Raw genomic sequence first — 19843 nt, forward strand, 5'->3', positions numbered from 1 at the left:
TATTTATTTGTACATGTATCCCACCTTTTCCCCCCCCCCCCAGGAGCTCAAGGTGGCGTACATAGCTCTCCCCCTTCCTCACTTAATCCCCACAACAGCCCTGGGAGGTAGGTTAGGAGGCAAGGACTGGCCCAGGGTCACCCAGCGAGTTTCATGGCCACCAAATGGGTCCCCCCCCCCGAACCCTGGTCTCTCCCAGGTCTTAGCCCCACACTCTTAACCAGCGGCTCCAGTCGCACCCAGGGAGGGAGCCTGGCGTGAGCAGCGGTAGCAGTAGAGGGGCACGTGCCACGCAGGCGGGGTGACAAGGCCTATTGTTCCTCCCTGGCCCCTCTCCCCCTTCCTGCGCAGGATCATCGTGTTCCCACAGGGCATGGGACAAACAGCAGCACTGAGCTACGCACAGTTGTGGGAATGAAAAGCACCTTGTTTGTTGTGTCGTGGGCCAGCCCAGTCTGGAAGCGTTAGGCAACACCCCCCCACACACACACACACTGCTGCAATAAAAGCACCCGCCTCACACTTCTTGCAAGAAGCCGAACAGAGTTGTGACCTGGCGCCAACCTCCCCCCAGCTGCTGCTGCTGCTGCAGCACCTCCTTGGGGTAATTTTCCAGCAGGAGGAAAGAGTATTGCTCCTGTGCTCTAATCCTGCTTGATGTTTTCCCACAGGCAACAGTTCAGCCACAGGATGCTGGAGCAGACGGGCCACTGGCCTGATCCGGAGCAAGGCTCTTCTCGTGTGCTAAATCTTATTTATTCAATAGGTTGTTAGCCGACCTTTTCTCCACTCCGCTCACAACTCTGCATGATAAGGTTAGGCTGAGAGTGATGCAGATTAGCTGGGAGCCACACCCAGTGAGTTTCACAGCTGAGTCAGGTGCTAGTTTGACACTCTCTAACCACTGTACACCACCACCACCAGCCCTCCTGAGTGAGAACATCATAGTCTGCACGTCACAGGAAGTCAAAACAACTTATGGCATTCTCCAAGGACCTCAAGGTGCCATGTAGATGGTTCTCCTCCTTCCTCATTTACAACAGCCCTGTGAGGAAGGTCAGGCGGAGAGAGAAAACTTTTAATATTTCAATTTTTGTATGCGTTAAAGTAACATAGATTTTTCTTGTTCTATCTTTTCGTAAACCGCGTTGAAGTTCGCTTTTTTTTTACGATCAAGCGCTCTATAAAACCTATTAAATAAATAACCCCCCCCCCAAAAAAAAAAATATATTAAAGCACTGGTTGATGCTTTTGAATTCTGGTGCTGGAGGAGACTCTTGAGAGTCCCATGGACTGCAAGAAGATCAAACCTCTCCATTCTGAAGGAAATCAGCCCTGAGTGCTCACTGGAAGGACAGATCCTGAAGCTGAGGCTCCAAGACTTTGGCCACCTCATGAGAAGAGAAGACTCCCTGGAGAAGACCCTGATGTTGGGAAAGATGGAGAACGCAAGGAGAAGGGGACGATGGAGGACGAGATGGTGGGACAGTGTTCTCAAAGCTACCAGCATGAGTTTGACCAAACTGCGGGAGGAAGTGGAAGACAGGAGGGCCTGGCGTGCTCTGGTCCAGGGGGTCATGAAGAGGTGGACACGACTAAATGACTAAACAACAACAAAGCACTGCTCAGGAAGGCAAAAGTAGGGGAACAATGCCCACCAACAAGTCAGGAACCTAAATCCATAGGAAATACCATTGGGCTAGTATCTCCCCAGAAAAGCTCAGCCAGGTGGCCAGTCATCCTGGTGCCGGACAACAGATGCAAGCAGAAGTATTCAGCCTAACACCACCCCAGTGCCAGATTTTGTCCCATACTGGTCCACGGAAGCTTCAAACGACGGTCTCCCTGGAAACTGTTCCCTAGCAACCGGCTCTCTGCCGCAAATATCCCTGCAAGGATCATGGGGCTGTGGCGTTCCTCCTTGTTCTTCCTAGCCTGGATCTTGGCGACCCCTGCCCACTCGAGGAGGCAGAGGGTCAGCGAGCTGGACCCGGATCAGGGAGAACCGCAGGAGGAAGCCTGCTCCCTCGGGATTGGTGGGGGCTGGCTAGCCAGCGACGACTGCACCTTGCCGCTGCTGCTGGTCCTCTCAGGCGCTCTCGCCTTAATTTATGTCTTCCTCTTCAAAGGGCAAAGGGTGAGTCTGGGAGGGCGTAAGGGCCGCCTGCCGGCTCAAGCAAATCACCTCTTACAATGAGGACGCGAGGCAAGCCTTGCTGGATCAGGCCAAAGGGAGCCCATCATCTAGTCCAGCACCTTGGTCTCACAGTGGCCAAAGGCCCCTAAGAATCTAGGAATTGAGATAGACTACCTTGGAGGTTCTGTAAAAGTCTGGCTGATGGATCAGTCCAGTGGCCCATTCGGAACCATTGCTGCCTCCAGCCGTGGAGGCCGAGCTGAGCCACTGTGGCTAGGAGCCGTTCATAGTCTCCACCTCCTCCAGGAATTCCTCTAATCTCCTTTTAAAGCCATCCAAGTGGGAGCGAGTTCCACAGTTTAAGCCTGTGCTGCGTGAAGGACTTTCTACCTGCCCTGAATCTCCCAATCAAGTTTCTGAAATTCCTCAGGCACCAGACGCATTTTGCTACTTGGTGTGAGTCCAGGTGTGTCTACGTGGAGATTTCTGGGCACCAGGATGGTGACCACAGTTTAAAAGCCTCTGCCTTAGTCCATAGTTAATAGCATTCCCGTTTCCATTGTGTGTGTTTCTCCCTCTGGCATCCTGGGACGAGTGAATTGTTGTAAGAGCGAGCTACAGTCAAGCAATGCAGCTGAGATCATAGAAATTTAGCGCTGGAAGGGACCCCGAGGGTCATCTAGTCCAACCCCCCAATGAACAGACATTCCTTTGTGGTGACCGTAACCTAGATTCAAGGTGCCATCTGGTCCCTAGCTTGTACATCTGAATTACTAACATTGCTTCCAATGCTCAGCTTCATTGGACATCTACACGTTCCTGAATTATGAGAGAAAAAACTTTTCCCTCTCTTCTTCCTCCGCCTCTACCCATTTCCCCCCATTACTCTCCTTTTCTCTAAACCGAAAAGCCCCAAACGCTGTAACAAGGGAGTCGCTTCATCCCTTCGATCATCTTTGTTGCCCTTTTCTGAACCCTTTTCCAACTCGACAGCATCCTTTTTGAGGTGAGGCAACCAGAACTCTGCAGAGTATTCCACATGCGGCCACACCATAGGCTTGTATAACGGCGTTATGAAATCGGCAGTTTTGTTTTCGGTTTCTTCCCTAACCATCCCTGGCATGGAATTTGCCTTTTCCACGGCTGCCGCACACCAGGTTGACGACACCTTCGCTGAGCTCTCCGCCTGTGACCCCACGATTTCATTCCTGGTCCACACCTCTTCTCGCAGCCAGCCAACATGGCGGCAATCTCGATTTCCTCTTCTTGTTGAGACATGCCTTCGCTTATCTCCGAAAGGGAAGTTGCAGCAGCGCTGGCTCTCCGCGGGAAGGCTCAGCGGCTTGCCATGTGTTTGTTTAGCTCTGCTCAGAAAACTATTTATGCTACTGACCATCGCAGCGTCTGGTGGCCGTGGATCCCCAGGAATAATTGCACGTTGTCTGGGGAAGTACTTATCTTTTTGTTTTGCCTTTCAGCCTGTCAATTTTGTGTGTGGCTAGACTCAGAGGCAGGGCGAATGATACACCTCCCTTGTTTTTGTTCTAAATGTCTACTCCATGCCCTCGCAGGCTGTGCCGGAACCATGTTTTAACCACCTGTGGAGGAAACGAACAGAGAAAAGTCTTTCTCCTTCTCTCCAGAACTCGTGGACATCCCATGGAGCTGAAGGCTGGAGATCCAGGACAGATTAAAGGAAATCCGTCTTCACAAAACACAGAATTAAACTGTGGAACTCACTCCCGCGGGGGGACAATAATGGCCAGCAATTTGGGTGCCTTTAAAAGAGGTCTGCACAAATTATAGGAGGAGGAGAGAGCTATTAGCCACAACAGCTACTGTTGATCCACTGGCTTGATCCATCGGGCTCTTCTCATGTTATTAAGGAAGATTGCTCTTATCTATTCCTTTATTCAGTTGGGATCAGGGAGGGTGATAGGTGCTTCCCCCAAAATCTGCTCACGCCCTCCTCTCTGCCTTCAGGATGTCCTGGGACTTCTAGTAAGGCAGGAAGGGAGAGCGAGTCACCTGCTCACGGGGAGAGTGAGGGGGAAATTGCGCAACCAGGGGGTGCAACTGCTGTGCCACTGAATAGCTGTGATTTCTGCACTGCAGAAGGTGGGCCCAAGTACCGTATTTTTCGCTCTATAAGACACACCAGACCACAAGACGCACCTAGTTTTTGGAGGAGGAAAACAAGAAAAATAATATTCTGAATCTCAGAAGCCAGAACAGCAAGAGGGATCGCTGTGCAGCGAAAGCAGCAATCCCTCTTGCTGTTCTGGCTTCTGGGATAGCTGCGCAGCCTGCATTCGCTCCATAAGACGCACAATCCTTTCCCTGCTGCGCAGTCTGTCTAGGGCTGCTCAGGGGCGTACAAGGCACTCTGCCTATGCTCAGCGGAGAATCAAAAATCCTTTTTTTAATCTCACATGTTCCAGGACTGGGCTGCCACCCTGAAAAACAGGTTCTATTCCCTGGCTCGATTTCTACCTTGCTGGTTGAAAGATGGAAGCCTCCCGTACTTCTTCAGAGGCATGTCAAAGGTACCGTCCCCTTGATGACCCATTTCCTGCATTCCAAGGCTGAGCCCTTGCGCTTCTCTAGGGATAAACCTGGGAACAGAGCTGCCTTCTTGGTCCATACTGGTATTGCCCACACTGGCTGGCAGCTTGGCACGCCAGGGTTTAAGGCCGGAACGCCTTTCCCAGCCTTACCTAGCGACGCTGCTGGGGGTTGAATCCGAGTACTTCTGCATGCCAAGCAGGTGCTCCCTCGTCGGTCCATCTAGCTTGGTAGTGCCCACACTGACTGGCAGCAGGGGCTCTCCAGGGTTTCATAAAGGGAGTCTTTTGCAGCCCTGCCTGGAGGTGCTGCTGGGGATTGAACCCAGGTCCTTCTGCACGCCAAGCAGGGGCTCTCTTGTCGAGCTGCAGACCTTTCCCAATCAGACCCATTGTTCCATCCAGCTTGGTAGTGCCCACACTGACTGGCAGCAGCGGTTCTCCAGGGTTTCAGAAAGGGAGTCTTTTGCAGCCCTGCCTGGAGGTGCTGCTAGGGATTGAACCCAGGTCCTTCTGCACACCAAGCAGGTGCTCTCTCGTCGGTCCATCCAGCTCAGTAGTGCCCACACTGACTGGCAGCAGCGGTTCTCCAGGGCTTCAGAAAGGGAGTCTTTTGCAGCCCTGCCTGGAGGTGCTGCTGGGGATTGAACCCAGGTCCTTCTGCACACCAAGCAGGTGCTCTCTCGTCGGTCCACCCGGCTTGGTAGTGCCCACACTGACTGGCAGCAGCAGCTCTCCAGGGCTTCAGAAAGGGAGTCTTTTGCAGCCCTGCCTGGAGGTGCTGCTGGGGATTGAACCCAGGACCTTCTGCATGCCAAGCAGGTGCTCTCTTGTTGAGCTGCAGACCTTTCCCAATCAGACCCATTAGTCCATCCAGCTCAACAGTGCCCACACTGACTGGCAGCAGGGGCTCTCCAGGCTTTCAGAAAGGGAGTCTTTTGCAGCCCTGCCTGGAGGTGCTGCTGGAGATTGGATCAGGGGTCTTCTGCATGCCAAGCAGGTGACCTGCCCACTCAGCCACAATTGCCCCCCTTCCCCACGCAGGGTGCAGAAGCTGCCGCGGACCAAGACGCCCGGCTGGATGAATCCCTGCTGCGCGAGGTCTCCAGCATCCTCCAAGTCATCCGGCACCGGCTGTGGGAGGTGGTGCAGGACAGAAGGAAACAGCGCAGCCCCAAACGGAGAGCGTCCGAGCGCTAGACCAGAGCAGAAGCACGTGGGGCGAGGAGGGTCTCTTCCGGTTGCGCAGCCGGGGAATAAACGGGAACCGGAGAAAAACGGCTTCCCTCTTGTGTTGCCTCTGTGGCGTTTCTTATTACTTGGTAGGGCTGCTGTAGCGTTGGAAGGGACCCCCAAGGGACATCTAGTCCAGCCCCATGCTGCAAACGCAGGAATCGCAGTTGGAGAATCCTTGACGGACAGCTGCCTGAGCTCTGTGAATTTAATAATTAAGAGTTAATAATAATAATAATGTTATTATTTATACCCCGCCCATCCGGCTGGGTTTCCCCAGCCACTCTGGGCGGCTTACAGCACATATAAAAACATAGTAAAACATTATTTTGAAACATATATTTAACGCTGTACTGTTTTTAACACTTGATTGGCAGCCGCCCAGAGTGGCTGGGGAAGCTCAGCCAGATGGGCGGGGTATAGATTAAATTATTATTATTATTATTATTATTATTATTATTATTATTATTAGGCATTAACAATTTAATGCATTCATCTCCTGTCCTATATATACTGTATATATATCTCTGTGTGTGTGTAATACTCTCTCTATATATATGCACATATATTCACACACAGAGAGTTAAAAGCAGGTATTAAAAGTATTTTTTAAAAAGAGATTAAAATCAGCAGCAGCTGAAACACACAGAAACCTAGTCTGTTCAGGTCTGGACAGGGCTTGTTATTATACTTAGCCAAAACTATACACTACACCTTGACCCTCCCGAGAATATAAAACAAAAATTACATTTTCTATTATTTTTCACAAGTCAGGCGCTGGGATTAAATAATATTTCAAGGAGATGAAAACCACCAGCAGTTGAAAACAACGCCCCCCCCTAAAAAAATCACCCTCCCTCAGGAATAGCTGAGGGAGACTCGTGAGGGGAAGGACTACGTTTCCCATGATGCTCTGCGCGGCAGGGGAGAAAGGGCGGGAAAAGTCTCGACGGAGGCTGCGCGTGAGGGAAAGAGCCGTCGGCGCATGCGCCAGATTTGGGAAGGGAAAGAGGCGACGGAGAGGAGGAAGGAGGAGCGCATGCGCCCGGCCGCCCCGCGCTGCTTTTTCCCGGCGGCCCTCGGGAGGTCTCCTCCTTGCCTGGCTTGGGCGCCGCTCTCTCTCTCTCTCTCTCTCTCTCTCTCTTCTCCTCAGGCCGCCGCGAAAGCTTTTCCGGGTCTCCCCCACCTCTCTAGGCCCCGCCCCCTTTTCCGCGACCCCTCCCCCACCCGCCGCTGGTGATGTGATGAGTCCGGAGCGGGTAAGTCGCGCGGGGCGGGGCTCGGTCACGTGGGAGGGGAGGGGAGGGGGCCGGGCCAGGCGACCTCGCGTGTTTGCGTGCGTAACGTGGGAACGCGTTACCTTGATGGGAAGCGGGGGAATTGCGGGGTCCCAGGTCCCAGGAAGGGGTGGGGGAGACCTGAAGTGGCAAAGAGAAGGAGGGTGGAAGAGGAGGGCTGGCTGGAAGGGGAGCTCCTCGCTCAGGGTCATCCAGTCCACCCCCCTATGCAACCAGGAACCCCTGACAGGTGGCAGTTCTAAAGCCTCCCCATGAAGTTACGCTGGGGTGGTTCCCCGCAAGTAGAAATGTAGCCCCTCAGGTTCTAGCTCAGCCCATTTGCTGCTTCTGTTTCATGAGTTTTCCATTTCCAGCGGCAGATTGTTTTTGGGGGATGCCGTTCCTTTATTTGTTGTCGTTTAGTTGTGTCCGCCTCTTCGTGGCCCCCTGGACCAGAGCACGCCAGGCCCTCCTGCCTTCCACTGCCTCCCGCAGTTTGGTCAAATTCACGCTGGCAGCTTCGAGAACACTGTCCAGCCATCTCGTCCTCCGCCGTCCCCTTCTCCTTGTGCCCTCCATCTTTCCCAACATCAGGGTCTTTTCCAGGGAGTCTTCTCTTCTCGTGAGGTAGCCAGTCTTGGAGCCTCAGCTTCAGGATCTGTCCTTCCAGTGAGCACTCAGGGCTGATTTCCTTCCGAATGGAGAGGTTTGATCTTCTTGCAGTCCATAGGACTCTCAAGAGTCTCCTCCAGCACCAGAATTCAAAAGCATCCATTCTTCAGCGATCAGCCTTCTTTATGGTCCAGCTCTCACTTCCATACATCACTACGGGGAAAACCAGAGCGTTAACGATACGGACCGTTGTCGGCAGGGTGGTGTCTCTGTTTTATTACCTGGCCATAAGAAAACCTCCTAAGGCAGTTTACGATAATATAAAGAAATCATATGCTCGTTAAAAGAACAAGTCAAAAGCAGGCGCGTAGCAACGTTCAAAAGCCAACAGTAGCTAAAAAAGGATAAAACGCTTGCCTAGGCAGAAAACACTTTAGGCAGGTTCCAAAAGAGAATACAGTGAAGGTGCCTTTCCAGACATCTCTAGGCAGGGAGTTCCAAAGGTTAGGTGCTGATCGAAGCGGTCAAGCGGGTGCATGTGGGCTCAGGCGACCTCACAGGTAAACTGGTCCCGGGTTGCCAAAGGGCTTTATATGCTAATAGCAACACCTCGAACTTGGCCCCGGAGCAAACCAGAAACCAGCACAGGTCTTGGAGCACAGGTGCTGACAAGGCCTCACTCCTGTCAGCAATTGCGCTGCAGCATTCTGTATAGCATACCAGTAGTATGGAGATCCAACCTCTCCATTCTGAAGGAAATCAGCCCTGAGTGCTCACTGGAAGGACAGATCCTGAAGCTGAGGCTCCAAGACTTTGGCCTCCTCATGAGAAGAGAAGACTCCCTGGAAAAGACCCTGATGTTGGGAAAGATGGAGGGCACAAGGAGAAGGGGACGACGGAGGATGAGATGGTGGGACAGTGTTCTCGAAGCGACCAGCATGAGTTTGACCAAAGTGCGGCAGGCAGTGGAAGACAGGAGGGCCTGGCATGCTCTGGTCTAGGGCAGGGGTCTGCAACCTTTAAGACAAAAAGAGCCACTTGGACCCGTTTCCGAAGGGGGAAAAAACTGGGAGCCGCAAAACCATTGCGACATTTAAAACAAATATATCTCCGGAGCCGCGATCTGACAGCAGGCGAGAAGGTGATGTCGGGACGGTGCGTGACTAACACACGTACCGCCCCCATGCGACGTCACAGCCAGTACAGCGCCCGCCACAGTGGGGGAGTGTCGGGGCGCACAATGTGCCTCCTCCCCTCGCTAGTATCCGTCCCGGAGCCGTGGCAAAGGTGTAAAAGAGCCACATGCGGCTCCGGAGCCGCGGGTTGCAGACCCCTGGTCTAGGGGGTCACGAAGAGTCGGACACGACTAAACGACTAAACAACAAGAACAACAATTCTGTGCTAAGCTGCAGCTTCTGAATCGTGCAAAGCGCAGCCCCATGCAGAACATGTTGCAGTAATCCAGCCCTGAAGTCACCAACGCCTGAACTAGTGTGGTCCAGGAACGTCCGTGCGTGTTGCACCAGTCGCAGCGGGTAAAGGTTACTGGGACTGCCTAGGCCTCCAGTGGCAGAGCTGGGTCTTGATCCTAGGCTGCATGCCTACTCCTTCGGCGTGAGTGCGACAAGGGAAGGAAATTGGCCAATTTCTCGGACACTCGCCCACGGTGCCTCCATCTGGCCAGGAGTCAAGCTCAGCTTATTTTCCCTTGCATCTTACACCGCTGCATCCAGGGCCTGCACGGCCTCTCGTGATTAATGTGTTATTGAGAAATAGAGCTGGGTGTCGTCAGCATACAGCCTGGCCTGTGAAGGCAGTGAAGGTCCTGTGTGAGTGTCTGGAGGCGGTAGGAGGGTGGATGGCGGCTAACAGATTGAGGTTGAATCCTGACAAGACAGAAGTACTGTTTTTGGGGGGGAGAGGGGGCGGGCAGGTGTGGAGGACTCCCTGGTCTTGAATGGGGCAACTGTGCCCCTGAAGGACCAGGTGCGCAGCCTGGGAGTCATTCTGGACTCACAGCTGTCCATGGAGGCGCAGGTCAGTTCTGTGTCCAGGGCAGCTGATTATCAGCTCCATCTGGTACGCAGGATGAGACCCCACCTGCCCGCAGCCTGTCTGGCCAGAGTGGTGCATGCTCTGGCTATCTCCTGCTTGGACTACTGCCATTCACTTTATGTGTGGCTACCTTTGAAGGTGACCTGGAAACTATAACTAATCCAGAATGTGGCAGCTAGACTGGTGATTGGGAGCGGCCGCCGAGACCACATAACACTGGTCTTGAAAGACCTACATTGGCTCCCAGGACGTTTCCGAGCACAATTCAACGTGTTGGTGCTGACCTTTAAAGCCCTAAACGGCCTCGGTCCAGTATACCTGAAGGAGCGTCTCCACGCCCATCGTTCTGCCCGGACACTGAGGTCCAGCGCCAAGGGCCTTCTGGCAGTTCCCTCCCTGCGAGAAGCCAAGTTACAGGGAACCAGGCAGAGGGCCTTCTTGGTGGTGGTGCCCTCCCTGTGGAACACCCTCCCACCAGATGTCAAAGAACAACAACTACTAGACTTTTAGAAGACATCTGAAGGCAGCCCTGTTTAGGGAAGCTTTTAATGTTTGATGCATTACTGTATTTTAATATTTTGTTGGAGGGCGTTCCACAGGGCGGGCGCCACCACCGAGAAGGCCCTTTAGGAGAGGCTGCACCACCGCCTGTTTCATGGCACCAGGCTCCTTCCGCCAGATTTAATAAGCCCTGAGGGCGAACGTTCGGAAGTATTGCAGCCTCAGCTGATTGCGTGAGCTGAGAAAAACCCGCGCAGGACATCACCTGCTGAAGCACTGGGCACATCAAACGGAAATGCAATAAATTCAGAGTCAAGGTCGCTCTGAAACTGAATGGCTTCATCCTCAAAATGTGCAGCCAGTTGGTCACAGCGCTTCGGAGATCTCTCCCCTGCTGTGGGAGTCGGTGATCTCTGGACTGTCCGAAATAACTCTGTTTGCCGGCTGCTAGAAGGTGCAGTTCAAGCACCAAAATGAGCCTTATTTGCAACCTTTGCCGTCACGTGGTAGGCACGGTCCTGTGCATTGTGCAGTGTTTGGAGAGCTTCTGAGCAAGACTTGTTGTTATTGTATATTTATATACAACATAAATATTACGCATGTATGTGGGCTTACAGATAAAAATAGGAACAGCTAAAAATATTACTGTGGGCGGTGGAGTCATTAAAAAGCGATTAAGCACTAATAGAATTAAAATTGTTTATAAATATAAAATACCTATTTGAAACGTACAGATAATTACAATAAACACAGCACGGCCTTGAAAGCATTGAGTTCCTCAAAGCTACTTGGAATAAGAAGGGTTTTCACCTGCTGACGAGGGATGAGGAGGGAGCTGGTCTGACTTCTCCAGGAAGGGAGTTCCAAAGTCGTCTGGAGAAGTCGCCATCGAGAAGGCCCTATCCCACATCACCACCAAGCGGCCTGAGAGGGGGGTGGGCCTGAGAGGAAACCCCCCCCCCCCAAAGTATCAATACCTGGGCAGGTTCATATGAGGGAATGCGGCTTTTTCCAGCAGCCCAGACCTAAGATTTTTCATGATTTGCATTGGACCGAAGGCCAGCAAATGGTTAAACTATGGAACTCCCTCCCACAGGATTTTAGAATGCATTTCGATTGATTGATTGTGATTTTATGTGAACTGTGTTGCTTTTGTTGTTGTTGGCCGCTCTGAGCCCGGCTTCGGCTGGGGAGGGCGGGATATAAATAAAATATTATTATTATTATTATTATGGCTTTAAAAGAGAGGATTTGACAAATTCATGGAGGAAGAGGGGGCAATTGACGACTACTACTTGCACTCAAATCCTGCTTGTGGCATCTGGCTACTGTGAGAACAGGATGCTCTCCCAGGTGGGCCGTTGTCACGGTCCAACGGGGCTCTTCTGATGTTTTCAGGAGGGCAAATGGCTCCGCCATCCCAACCGCTGCAGAATCCTGCTGCGTTCCTGAGCTGGGAGCAGAGGAAGGAAGGAGCGCTGCGCTTGCCTCCCTTTGCGCTACGTCGCTTCCTTGCCCGCCTTCTACTCCTTAGCACCTGTGGCTACCAGGCTAGTGCTTAAATGCAAGGGTGTGTTAGGCTGCCGCAGCACACGAGGAAGGCAGAGGGACCAAGGAGGATTGGAGCAGGAGAACTGGGGATGTTCTGGGTGGGACCCCCAGGAGAGAAGCTCTTGTGGCACCCCCTTGCCGATGGCTTTGTTCACGTGGTACAAACCGGTGAGAGGCGGGGAGAATCATCTCCGCTGCAACTGTGAGCAGGCGTTTGGCAAGGTGTGGAGCCGCTACCTGGATTTTCCTTCCCAGGCGGTGGATCGAGGGCCGAAAAGGAAGTTGTGCTGTTTGTTCTGAGCTCCTGGCTCATCAGAGAGGCTTAGTTTGAGGCTTAGCTCCAGAGGCGCTGCCTCTCCCTGTGGGCAGGAAAGGCAGCTGTGAATTTCCACTTGCTTGAACAGCGTGAGAGGTCTGAGCACCTCTGAGAAAAGGGGGCTGTTGCCAAGGCCCAAGGGGCCTGCCCCCAAGCCAAGGCAGCACACGTCAAGCTCACATGGGGAAGGGGGCACCACAGGTCATCCAGTCCAACCCCCTTGCAGATAGCATTATTATTATTATTATTATTATTATTATTATTATTAATGCCCCGCCCATCTGGCTGGGTCTCCCAGCCACTCTGGGCGGCTTCCAACAAAGCATTAAAATAACAGTGGTCTGTTAAACGTTAAAAGCTTCCCTAAACAGGCCTGCCTTCAGATGTCTTCTAAATGTCTGGTAGTTGTTCTTCTCTTTGACATCTGGTGGTTTAAAAAGCAGAGACATCACCTTGCCAACAAAGGTCCGCATAGTTAAAGCTCTGGTTTTCCCAGTAGCGATGTATGGAAGTGAGAGCTGGACCATCAAGAAGGCTGATCGCCAAAGAATGGATGCTTTTGAATTCTGGTGCTGGAGGAGACTCTTGAGAGTCCCATGGACTGCAAGAAGATCAAACCTCTCCATTCTGAAGGAAATCAGCCCTGAGTGCTCACTGGAAGGCCAGATCCTGAAGCTGAGGCTCCAAGACTTTGGCCACCTCATGAGAAGAGAAGACTCCCTGGAAAAGACCCTGATGTTGGGAAAGATGGAGGGCACAAGGAGAAGGGGACCACAGAGGACGAGATGGTGGGACAGTGTTCTCGAAGGGACCAGCATGAGTTTGACCAAACTGCGGGAGGCAGTGGAAGACAGGAGGGCCTGGCCTGCTCTGGTCCAGGGCGTCACGAAGAGATGGACACGACTAAACGACTAAACAACAACAAAAGCTGAGTATTGCCAAGAGGGCTTCAGGTTCTTCCCAGTCCTATTCAAACATGTCTGAGAACTTCAGGAAGAACTTTCTGGGATTTCCTCGGAAGCAGGAGAACTTTCATCCCTAGTCTTGGAGCCTCAGCTTCAGGATCTGTCCTTCCAGTGAGCACTCAGGGCTGATTTCCTTCAGAATGGAGAGGTTTGATCTTCTTGCAGTCCATGGGACTCTCTAGAGTCTCCTCCAGCACCAGAATTCAAAAGCATCCATTCTTTGGCGATCAGCCTTCTTGATGGTCCAGCTCTCACTTCCATACATCACTACTGGGAAAACCAGAGCTTTAACTATTTGGACTTTTGTCGGCAAGGTGATGTCTCAGATAGGCAAACAGTAAATCAGCTTCCCGGGTTCACACCAAGAGATACGCTGGGTTTTCATCCGGCCTGCGCTGAGCCCCCACAAATGGAATCTCGCTTGCTTGGCAAAACCCCGAGGGCTTGACGGCACAGCTGTCTGCCCTGCAGAGGCCGCACCCTTACCTGTCGGAAGGATGCTCTCAGCCCCCTGCCGGTTGCTCTTCCCTCTTGGAACAGGTGTGTTTCCCGTGTTTAAACCTCGTCAGGCTTCCCTGCACGGAGCTGGTGAAGTTCGGAGTGGGAGATGGGGACCTGGCACATGTTCTTGGGCCCCTGCTCCCTAGTGCCACGAGCGTGGTCGCTCGGATTTCACAATAGAAGTTTGCAAAACTGCACGGCATGGAGAAAGTGGATCAGGGGTCAGCAAACTTGCTGCGCCTCGGGCCGGTGTCTCCAGCGCTGATCACATGGGGGAGCGCATGTGCACACACAATTTCTGGCGCACTTCCGGGTCGGAGGAGCACCGGAAATAGCTTATGTGCATGGGCCTCCTCCAACCCGGATGTGCACTGGAAAGAACGCTTGCGCATGCACAAATAACGCTTGTGCATGCGCACACACTATTTCCAGTGCTCCTCCGACCCGGAAGTGGGCGGCCGCACAGCGCCGGTAAGAGTGGGCAGCGGCGGGGATCGCCGCAAGCCGGATAAATGAGTCCCTTGGGCTTTATCTGGCCCGCGGACCTTAGTTTGGGGACCCCTGAAGTGGATCGAGGGTTCTTGTTTTCTCTTCCCCCTCTCAGAAGACTAGAATTTGAACGCTGAATGTTGGAAGATTCAGGGCAGATAGCAGAAAGCAGCACGTCGTTAAACTGTGGAACTCCCTGCCACAGGAGGCAATGGCAACCACCAACCTGGATGGATTTAGAAGAGGATTGGATAATTTCATGGCGGGCTGTTGATGGCTCCTAGCCAGGATAGCTGTGTCCTGCCTCCAACAATGCTTCCGAATGGCAGTTGCCAGAGGAGGGGAGAAGGCCAGGATCCTGTTTGTGGGTGTCCCATAATGGACACCTGGTCAGATGCTGGACCCGACTCTTCTCACATTCTTCACCACTACGTCCGTTTGCAGGCTCCCTGTCAAGCTCTGGGTGTTTCCTAAGAGGAACCGGTCATGTAAAGGCATGCCCGCTTGCCTGCTGCTGAAAAACTCCTAGAATCATAGAATTGTAGGGGTGGAAGGGACCCTGGCGGTCATCCATCCCAACCCCCTGCGATTCAGGAGTCTCGGCTTAAGAATCCCTGACCGGCAGGCCATCTAACCTCTGCTTGAAAACCTCCAAGGAAGGACAGCTCTTGCTATCAGAAAGTTCTTCCTGAAGTTTGGTCAGAACATCCTTTCTTGTAGCTTGGAGTTGGCTCTCTGGCTACCCCTGTTTCTTTCGTGGTGTAGCTGTGGGAAGCCCATTATTATTATTATTATTATTATTATTATTATTAAATTTTATTTATGCCCTCCCCTCCCCAGCCAAGACCGGGCTCAGGGCGGCTAACACCACTATAAAACAATTGATTGAAATGCAACTTAAAAACAAGATTAAAATACAACATTAAAATGCAGCCTCCTTTCAGTAGGAACTCAAATCGAAAACTTTTTTGGGGGGGATGAAAAGGTCAAGTCTTCACCAAGGCCAACTGTCCAGAGCCTCTGCTGCCAGCCAGAGTAGTCAGCACTGAACTACGTGGGCCAGTGGTCTGTTTCAGTATAAGGGAGCTTCATATTTGGAGTCTCCCCCGGCCTCTCTTGCTAGTTCCTCCTGCAAAGGGCTGTCAGGGGAGAGGCTGGAGTCTCCGGTGGCACAACTTGGGCTGCGGCGCATCTTGTCTTAACCTGCCCGGCTCCTTGGCGCACCCTCGGCTGCCTTGCTGTAGCCCACTCAGACCTGCCCAGAGAACCCAGGTGTCCTGGCAGCAGAACAGAAGAGAGGGGGGATGAGCTCAGCCCCCAGAGCGGTGCAGATGGGCTCCCGGCGCCCAGCCCAAGCCCAACTGCCGGATCTGTGCCCCCCGAGGGAAAGCCGTTGCGCTGCAGATGAGCGATAAAAGCCGCTCGCGAAATCAAAACTCCCGTCTCCTCGCCACTCCCAGGTTCTGTGGAAGAGCCGTTCCTCTCGAGGGGTGGGAGGGGAACTTCCTCTGCTGTGTCTGCGCTGACTGGGAAACAGGGCTGCAAGAGCAGAGAATTGGCGGCTAACAGATTGAGGTTGAATCCTGACAAGACAGAAGGACTGTTTTTGGGGGACAGGAGGCAGGCAGGTGTGGGGGACTCCCTGGTCCTGAATGGGGCAACTGTGCCCCTGAAGAACCAAGTGCGCAGCCTGGGAGTCATTCTGGACTCACCGCTGTCCATGGAGGCGCAGGTCAGTTCTGTGTCCAGGGCGGCTGTCTGTCAGCTCCATCTCGTACGCAGGATGAGACCCCACCTGCCCACAGACTGCCTCGCCAAAGTGGTGCATGCTCTGGTTATCTCCCGCTTGGACTACTGCCATGCGCTCTACGTGGGGCTACCTTTGAAGGTGACCCGGAAACTACAACTAATCCAGAATGTGGCAGCCAGACTGGGGACTGGGAGCGGCCGCCAAGACCACATAACACCGGTCTTGAAAGACTGACATTGGCTCCCAGTACGTTTCCGAGCACAATTCAAAGTGTTGGTGCTGACCTTTAAAGCCCTAAACGGCCTCAGTCCAGTATACCTGAAGGAGCATCTCCACCCCCATCGTTCTGCCCGGACACTGAGGTCCAGCTCCGAGGGCCTTCTGGCAGTTCCCTCATTGCAAGAAGTGAGGTTACAGGGAACCAGGCACAGGGCCTTCTCAGTGGTGGCGCCCGCCCTGTGGAACCCCCTCCCATCAGATGTGAAGGAAACAAGCAGCTATCTTCTCTTTAAAAGACATCTGAAGGCAGCCCTGTTTAGAGAAGTTTTTAATATTTAACGCTGTATTGTTTTTAACACTCGATTGGGAGCCGCCCAGAGTGGCTGGGGAAACTCAGCCAGATGGGAGGAGTATAAATAATAAATTATAATTATTATTATAGAATTGGAGAGTTGGGAGGGGCCCCCCGAAGGGTCCTGTAGTCCAACCCATTTGCAATGCAGGAATCTTTTGCCCAGCGCAGGGCTCGAACCCACGGCCCTGAGATTAAAAGTCCCGTGCTCTACCCACTGAGTATTCCCACCCCACAAAGAAAAAGCAGAATCGCAGAGTCACACGGGACCTTCATGGGCCCACCACCTTCTGAGGTGGAGTGTTCCCTCCGCTGCCAAGCCGCTCTCACCCTCATAAAGCTCTTCCTAACGTTGAGTTCGGATGAATGGGCTTCAACGGGAGCGGGATTCCTTTACCAGGAGCGAAGATCCCTGCTACCCACCCGTGGGAAAATGAGAGGTCAGAGCAATCCCCTCTAGGGGAAAAAAGAAGAAGAGGAGAGCGTTAATCTGTGGAACTCCCTGCCACAGGAATGGCCACCAATTTAGGTGACTTTCAAAGAGGATTAAGCAAATTGTGTTTGGGTTAGGTGAGCTATGGCCTGATCTAGCAAGTCTTTTCTCATTTTAAGAAGACAGAGGAGAACCTTTTTTTGCAGATTCCCCTCGGATAAAAGGAGCCGTCAGTTACGAGGAGTTTGGAAAAGGCCAGATAGGGAGAGGCTGGGAGGCGGGACACCTGAGCTGCTGCCCTTCCCCCAACCCCCACCCATGGGTGCTCTTGAACCCATGTACCTTCTCCCCGCAACACCAGGAAGCTCGAAGCTGGATTGCAGGCTTCCTCTGCCAAAGCAAACCAGCCGTTGGTTAAACCTGCCCGTCTGGAAATGTCGGTGTTTATATCTCCTTCCCCAAAACCGTGCGCATGAAATCCTTTGGCACTCACCTGGCCAGGGACGGAGTAGCGATGGCAGGTGCGTGCACAGGTGTGTGTGTGTGTGAGAGAGAGAGAAAGAAAAGCAGAGAACGTCAGGGCAAGGAGAGGCAGCGTGGTGCAATGGCTAGAGCGTCGGACTAGGACCTGGGTGGGAAGGGTTTGAATGCCCCCTACTCAGCCCTGAAAGTTACTGGTTTACCTGGGGGGCGGTCCCTGCCTTCTCTTCCTAGCCAACCTCGCAGGATTGTTGTGGGGGGTGAAACGGGGAGCAGAGGACCACGTTGCCCCACCTTGGAGGGGAAAATGTGGGACGTGAGTGTAATAAATAAGGTGGAACACGGGACTCTGTTCACAGAATCACAGAGCTGGAGGAGACCCCACGGGGTCATCTAGTCCAACCCCCTTTCAGTGCAGGAATTGAACGGTTGCGAGGGGTTGAACTTAGGAGAGGGCGAGCAAAGCACCCCTGAAGATGCTCTGGGCTCCATCTTCCAGCTACAACAATGCGATGTCAATATAAACTCATTATATAATCTATATAGCACATTGAACAATATGAAATATGCACTCTCTGCAAAACCAAATAAACAGAAATCTTCCATTCACCATATAGATGGGCTATGTACTTTTGGTTTTATTTCATATTGAATTGACATTATAGTTCATTCATATAGTTTATAATTGAGGGACACGGTGCTGTGGGTTAAACCACAGAGCCTAGGGCTTGCCGATCAGAAGGTCGGCGGTTCAAATCCCCGCAATGACGGGGTGAGCTCCCATTGCTCAGTCCCTGCTCCTGCCAACCTAGCAGTTCGAAAGCACGTCAAAGTGCAAGTAGATAAATAGGTACCACTCCAGTGGGAAGGTAAATGGCGTTTCCGTGCGCTGCTCTGGTTCGCCAGAAGCGGCTTAGTCCTGGTGGCCACATGACCCGGAAGCTGGACGCCGGCTCCCTCGGCCAGTAAAGCAAGATGAGCGCCGCAACCCCAGAGTCAGTCACGACCGGACCTAATGATCAGGGGTCCCTTTACTTTATAGTTTATAATAATTTTAGTTATTGTAAGTTGCCGTGTATATGCAGGTTATCGTTTCAATAATTCAGTTGCAGTTTATGAAGAATTTCTGTATCCTTCTGCTGTGCTGAAGAAGAATTCCACAAAACAGTGGATATATCCAGAATCACTGTTCACTATGTCTGTTTGCGGACCACTTCGGCAGCGTTGGACGTTATAAAACAAAGCTTTACGGCTTGTTTTCACCAGATAAGAATCTTACCTATTGCTTCTCTCAGAGACTTGCATAGCCCACTTTCAGAGACCTATAAGACTTAAGTTTATTTGGTTGTAGGTTTTCAAGAGAATCCATCAAGAGTGCATATTTTGTGACTTTCAGAGATTTAGAAGATTTCTGTTTATTTGGTTTTGCAGAGAGTGCATATTTCATATTGTTCAATGTTCTGTATAGATTATATAAAGAGTTTATGTTGACATCGCATTGTTGTACTTGTTGCCTTTGGATATTACTGGTATTACTGTTTGCAACACGGGGGTTTAATTGTTTGGTGACTCTATCTCCCAGCTGGCAGAGCTTTCTGGAACATTTGGAGGGTGCCTGGTTGGGGGGATAAGCAAAGCTCTGCTGGGCCAGACTTTTTTGGGGGGGTCCTTCTCCTTCTGGCTTCTGCAGGCGTTCCAGCGGGAAGCTAAGGGCAGCAGTAGGCTGGATCAGTTTGGCCTGATCCTGCGTTGACTCTGCAGTACGAACCCCAGTTCCTGGAAACCTCAGGAGCAGAGAACGTGCCCTCGTGCTCGGACCCTGCTTGCACGACAGGCCGGCCGCTGTGAGGGCAGGATTCCGGCCTGATCCAACAGCCCTCCATGCCCTCGATCCAGGGCCAGAGCCACACCTTCCCACCTCCTCTAGATACATTGAGCATTTCCCTAATGCCCAGATGCCCGTCTCTCCTCCTGCCTGCAGCCCTGGCACCCCCCGGGCACTGCCCAGCAGTCTGCGGCCTTGATCCTGACCTTCCCTTTCTTTCTCTCCCTTCTGCAGTTCCTCAGCAGGCTGCCTGCCTCTCCCTCCTGGATGTGGCCCGTCGACCCGGGACCCTTCAGCTGACACAGTGACAAAAGTTGCCGTGAGTTTGCTCTGGGGGACGGATCCAGACATGTGCGTTGGGCTTGAAAATGCTGAAAGCAGAACTTCGGCCCTGTCCTTTCCCTCTCCTCCACCAGCTGCCTTTTCGGGCAGGCTCTCCCAACCCAGGAACACGGCATTGTGGTCAGGAGTTCGAAACCACAGGCCTCCAGGGGCTGCGAATAGCCGGCTGGGCTGAGGTTTTGCCCACGAGGACAGAGAGAGATCGGATGACTGGGGGGCTTTGTCCCAGGCCTCCTGGAGG

General features: G+C 52.6%; 1 protein-coding gene and 1 long non-coding RNA gene across 2 annotated transcripts in view; both read left to right on the forward strand.

Annotated features, from left to right (window-relative positions):
* Positions 1 to 3617: 3617 nt before the first annotated feature.
* Positions 3618 to 5996, forward strand: LOC144325046 (uncharacterized). Its single transcript, XR_013390327.1, has 3 exons — positions 3618 to 3926; positions 4579 to 4683; positions 5746 to 5996. It is a non-coding gene; the product is annotated as an uncharacterized LOC144325046 (long non-coding RNA).
* A 960-nt stretch (positions 5997 to 6956) lies between these two features.
* The window catches only part of LOC114581833 (polyamine-transporting ATPase 13A3-like), a 33429-nt gene continuing 20542 nt past the window's right edge, over positions 6957 to 19843 (forward strand). The window contains exons 1-2 of the mRNA XM_077917804.1: positions 6957 to 7193; positions 19495 to 19579. The gene's annotated coding sequence lies outside the window, so the exon portion shown is untranslated. The remainder of the gene's footprint in view (positions 7194 to 19494; positions 19580 to 19843) is intronic.

This window comes from Podarcis muralis, chromosome 13 (genome assembly GCF_964188315.1).
Source record: "Podarcis muralis chromosome 13, rPodMur119.hap1.1, whole genome shotgun sequence".
NCBI classification, from domain to species: domain Eukaryota; kingdom Metazoa; phylum Chordata; class Lepidosauria; order Squamata; family Lacertidae; genus Podarcis; species Podarcis muralis.